We start from the raw sequence: 6,000 nt of genomic DNA, 5'->3' as shown, positions 1-6,000 counted from the left end.
TGATGCCTCTGTACATTGCTTTGTTGAACAGGGTTGTCTTGGCTATCTTGAGTCTTTTGTTTTTCCATATAAAGTTGAGAATTGTTCTTTCAAGGTCTGTGAAGAATTGTGCTGCAATTTTAATGGGGATTGCATTGAATCTGTACATTGCTTTTGGCAAGATTGCCATTTTTACTATGTTGATCCTACCTAAGACATGGGTAATCTTTCCATTTTCTGGTGTCTTCTTTAGTTTCTTTCTTTAAAGACTCAAAGTTCTTGCGATACAGGTCTTTCACTTGTTTGGTTAGGGTTACCCCAAGGTATTTTATGTTGTTTGTGGCAATTGTAAAGGGTGATGTTTCTATGATTTCTTTCTCAGCCCTTTTATCATCTGTATATAGTAGGCCTAATGTTTTTTTAGTTAATCTTGTATCCTGCCACTTTGTTGAAGGTGTTGATCAGCTATAAGAGTTCCCTGGTAGAGTTCTTTGGGTCACTTATGTAAACTATCATATCATCTGCAAATAGTGAAAGTTTGTCTCTTTTGCTTCATCTATGTTGTGCTTTTTAGGTCTTGTTGGTGTGGGGTCTCTAGATTCTGCTGGAGTCATATTGGTCTTCCTATTGCTGAGTGTGTTCTTATTCTGTCGTCTTCCCATCCCTTCTTCTAGTAGGTGCAGATGGGGTCTTCCTGTCTCCACTGGTCTCCTTCTTTCCTGAAGCTGGGCACATACGTGTGGGAAGAGCCGGGAGTGGGGTCCTGTGTGGCAGGTCCTCTCGATGCTGGGATCAGCTTAGGAAGATTGCCGGAGTGGGTGATGGGCAGGGAAGGGGTCCCCAGGAGGACCCAAGGTCACCTGGAGCTGGGCACAGAGGCGTGGGAGAGCTCCTGACTTTTTTTTTGAGACAGGGTTTCTCTGTAATATTTTGAAGGCTGCCCTGGAACTAGCTCTGTAGACCAGGCTGGCCTCGAACTCATCTGCCTGCCTCTGCCTCCCAAGTGCTGGGATTAAAGGTGTGCACCACCAATGCCCGGCCTCGAGCTCCTGACTTTTAATATAGGCTCACTCATTAGAATCTGGGGATCACCAGGCCTAGGTAATCTATTGAGCCTTGGGCAGCAGATCACTACCCATCCCGAGTATACACATGGACTTTGGACTCCCATCCAACAATATGAGGTGCACTCTCACCCTGAACTCTTGGGGGAGGGTCTAGGCCCTGCCCTATATGAAATGACAGACTATGGACACCCCCATGGAGGGCCTCACCCTCCCTGGGGAAATGAGGGGATAATGGGGGGGTTGGGGGAAGGGCACGGGAGGAGGGGAGGGAAAGGGAGAGGGACCTGGATCTGACTTGTGAAGCAACCTTGTTTCTTATCTAAATTTAAACTGAAAAATAAAAAAAGAAGAATAAATAAATAAATAAATAAAGAGAAAAAAATAAAAACAAGAAAAAAAAGAATCTGGGGATCACCAATTAAACTAGATTTTGGCTGCCAGCAAACCCCAGAGATCCTTTCTCTACTTTCCCAAGGGATTATACATGTGTCACCTGCTTTTCATGTGGGTACTAGGATCAAATTGAGGCTTCATCCTTTGTGGCAAATACTTTATGGACTGACCTATCTCTGTAATCCTGTCTTTTGAGTTTGAAGATAGTTTAAAGCACAGCCAAATCTTGTTTATTTTCAGTAGAGCAACAGATTCAACCCATAGACAAAAGTGTTCTAGAAAAACACATACACAAGCGCCATGTTCACTAAGTATCAAATAAAACAGCTGTATGCAGATTCTTGGTATTTTAACTTAGAGTGAGTCTGTAGCCACTAGTGGAGGCTACCACTCAAAATATAACATACAAGTATGATGGCAAAAGTAAATGGGGAAATTATTTAATCAAGTCGTTGAACCAGGAAATGGGATCACTAAAGCTTTTGCTTGATTTAGTGCAGACACAGGTAACTGCAGGGTTTCCATCTGACTGAGCTAAGCATCGATCGTCCTTTGGAATCAGCAAAGATGAGGCTGACCCCTCTGACAGTGAACTTCTGGGTCTTTCTACCCTGCCTGAACACTAACTATTGCACAAATATGCCAACATATCACTCAGAAAGAGCACCGGTGGATGGCTTGTCTCCCCTGCCAATACTCACTCTAATACCTATGTTTGACAGTTTGATGCTTTTCTGTGTGTGTTTAAACAGAGACACCACTGTGTATTGATCAAAACAACCTGACTATTCTCAGCACCCCTTAGCTGCGCTGATAAACCTGAATCCACCCTTCATGACTTCTGATGTTTTCACATTTTAGTATTTGCCTATTTCACAAGCAGACAAAAATTCTTTTGTTATGTTAGGAACTTAATTATGAGCACCTTACAGAAACAAACTTTTCATTGTCTGGTTCCTTGTTCTTTTCTATGAACTATATGCAAATTACTAGTTGGAAAATGACAATGCAATATACTCAGTCATTTGTCTATCAAACTGCTGAAACCTTTCTAGGAAAAAAATTCTGTTTCTTCCCTGAAAATTGGTATGTTCTTTGGTGAATTTGGTTCTGTGCTAGTTGAAAATCCCATTCATTGTCTTTCTCTTCCCTGATTTTGCCCTTTGGGCAGTTGTTCCTCACTTCCCATAGTTCCCTGGCTCACGTCTCCAGCAGGTGTTGGAAGGCATACACTTCTCTTCTGCTGTAGATGTCAGGGGTGGACAAGGAATCCCGTGTTATCAGCTGAATACACCATGACTTTCTCAGCTGATAGAGGAGCTGGGTCTCAAAAGGTGTTCAGTGGTCAAATAATCATAGGTATTTGTAGACTGAGCCTTCACATTTTTGGCAAAATAAATTTGCTCAAAAACAGAAGACTTCTGGTCTATTTGGTTCCAAGGAGTTTCATGTGACAGAAGCCACAGGCAGAGGCTTTGTCTGAATTGTGCCCTGGCAGTGTTAATAGCCCTTTCTCTGTTGAGCTAATAGCAGCTACATTCAGTATGAAAACACCCTTAATCTGATTTTGTATCTGGTTTGGCTCACATTTCTGGAAAGCCCTTGAGCAAGGGCTGAGTGACATCTTTATCTACTGCTATTTTGTTTACAGTTACTGCTGGCTTTCCCAAGTTACTAATCTGTCAGTCAATTCAGATTGCATTCCACATGCTCAGAATACAGTGGCAATGGAGCACATTCCTGTTTAACTTCTTACTGACTTGGAGCATGCTATTGGAAGCCGGAGAGAGCAGTCTGTTCTCATTAGCACCCTGAGTTCTTTCATCTTCTCCCAGGAGGAACATAACCTGGCCTCTTAGTTACTGCTGGTAACCAAGCTAAAACGGGATTGCTTTGCTCTCGGCTTATGCTACCTGTTTAAGACCTCTCAGCAGGTCTCCCATTAAAACAAGGCCAAACATGGTTATAGCAAAAGCCTACTTTTGGCACCAGTTTTTTCTATTACACTGTAAGGTGATCTGCTTTAGAGAGAGGGTTCCTAACGCTATGGTTCAAATCCCATGGGATCTTCCTTCTGCGTGCCTGTCTTAAATGAGCAGGTCCTGTTGCAAATGGAAGGGAGCTCTGCCATTTGCCACTGGCTTCTTCCTCTGGGCTCCACAAGGGAACCCGCGCACTCATCATCCCCAGCTGGTGAAGTGTAGGCAGAAGAGTGGATGGCAGAAGCTTCCTTTTGGAGAGAGTGGCAAGAAACAGGCCCTCTTAGCTCAAAAACACAAAGACAGAAGGCAAAACAACAACAAAAAACCTGCTTGCACGACGTTTTCCAGAGCTGTAAAGTGACCACACTTCACTGACAGAGGATAGGATCTACAAAAATGTGCCAACGTGGTTTCCGGTATTAAATGGCAAGATAGATTATAAAATGAAGATATCAAATAATCCCAATATATTTGATTCTCGTGATTTTTTTCCTGTCACTTTGGGGAAAATAATATGCATATTTGTTGTCTTAGTTTGCTTTCTACTGTTGCAATAAAGACCATGACTAAAGGCACTTTGAGGAGGAAAGGGTTTGCTGGTTTAAATATCCTGAGTCATGGTCCACTGAGGGAAGCCAAGGGAGGAACCTGGAGGCAGGAGCTAAAGTAGAGACCATGAAGGAGTAATGGCATTCTTCTGATGGGCTGCTCAGCCCACCTAGACCACGTAGGACTTCCGGCCCCGGGGAGACACAACCCACACTGGGCTGGGCCCTACATCAGTCAAAAAGATGCCCCACAGACTTGCCTACGGGCCAATCTGCTGCAGGCGGTTTCTCAACTGAGGTTTCCTCTTCTCTGGTGAACCTAGCTTGTGTCAAGTTGACAAAACTAGCCAACCAGCACACTTAGAAACAATGTTTAGCTTCCAAGTAATAGACAAAGTTACATATTTTCAGTGAAGATAGTTTTAAAAATCCAGCCTGCTCGTCAGCTCTAAGTTAGCGCTCATTAAGCATGCTATAGAGCATTTTGCCCCTCCACTCTTACCACTGAGATTTCTCGTGGCTGTATTTCCGTGCTGCTGAGAATACTCTAAATTTTTACCTTTATACTTCCTGAAGTGCTCCATAAGGTCTCAGTTTCTTACTAACGTGTCTGGTGGTAGCAATCATTTGTGGTAAATATACAAAGTGGGAATGGGGGTAGCTCAGGTAGTAGAGCCCTTGGCTAGCATTCGTGAGAGTCGCTTGCATGAAGCTATGAAGGAGAAGCCTGGATTGCCTTGGAGACCCCAAGATGTTGGGGATGCCAGAGCTGTGGGGTACCTGGTGTGGAACCAATGCAAGACAAAGAAGTGTGTTGCAGTTGGAGATCTCAAAGTGCTCTGCCATTAGATGTGGCGACAGAGTTTGGATTTGCCCAGCTGTTTTTTTGGTCTTGCTTTGATCCAGTATTTCCTCGTTATGTTCCCTTTCCTCCCTTTTGGAATGTAATGTATGTTCTGTTCCATTATGTTGGAAGTATGTGACCTGGTTGTTCATTTTGACTTTACAGGGGGTTACAGTTAAGAGGTGGCCATGAGTCTCAGAAGAGACTTTGGACTTTACAACAGTGTTGGGGCTGTGATAGACTATGAGGACTTTTGAAGCTAGACAGAGTGCAGTTTTACATTATGTATGGCTTCAAGCCTGTGGAGGCCAGGGAGTGGTGGTTTGAAATGGGAATGGCCCCCATAGGGCTACATATTTGAGTAATTAGTCATCAGAGAATGGCATTATTTAGGATTAGCAGGTGTGGTCTTGTTGGAGTGGCTATACTCTTGTAGGAAATTTGTCACTGGGGATGGACTGAGGTTTTGGAAGCCCAAGCCAGACCCAGTGTCTCTCTCTCTTCCTGCTACCTTAGATCTAGATGTAGAACTTTTAGTTACCATGTCTGCCTGCATGTTGCCATGTTCCTTCCCATGAAGACAGACTAAACTCCATAAATGCACTAAACCTCTGAAACTGTAAGCAAGCCCCAATTAAATGCTTTTTACATGGTAACGGTGTCTCTTCATAGCAATAGAGCATTGACTAAGCAAGGAGTTTTTTGTTTTTGTTTTTTATACTTAAAAACACATTTATTTCAGTTTGCTTGTCTGAGATCCTGGGCATGGTGTGACCCACATTAGGGAGGATCTTTCCCTTTTCTTCTCAGGAAACTTTCTTAGAGACACACTTAAAATTTGCTCACTAATGCTGAAACAGGCTCATTTTCTTCCTTGTTATTATTTTACTTTTTATTTAATTATATGTGTGGGAGCCTCAGGCCACTGAGGCCAGAGGGAAAGGAGATCCTCAGGAGCTGGGATTCCAAGTGGTTCTGAGCCTCCCCCATGTGGGTGCTGGGAACCAAATTCAGGTCTTCAGAAGAGCAGCACGCTACATTCTTAACCACTGAGCCATCTCTCCAGACCCCAAATTCTTACTGATGCTCAGGGTGTGTGTAGGCACCACCCCCACACAGCTGTGGAGATCCGAGGGTATCTGGTTCTCCACTTCCACTTGGACATGGGCTCTGGGGATCGACCTCAG

This window comes from Mesocricetus auratus, unplaced genomic scaffold (assembly GCF_017639785.1).
Source record: "Mesocricetus auratus isolate SY011 unplaced genomic scaffold, BCM_Maur_2.0 Super-Scaffold_15014, whole genome shotgun sequence".
Classification (NCBI taxonomy): domain Eukaryota; kingdom Metazoa; phylum Chordata; class Mammalia; order Rodentia; family Cricetidae; genus Mesocricetus; species Mesocricetus auratus.
Note: the sequence above shows the minus strand (reverse complement) of the source record.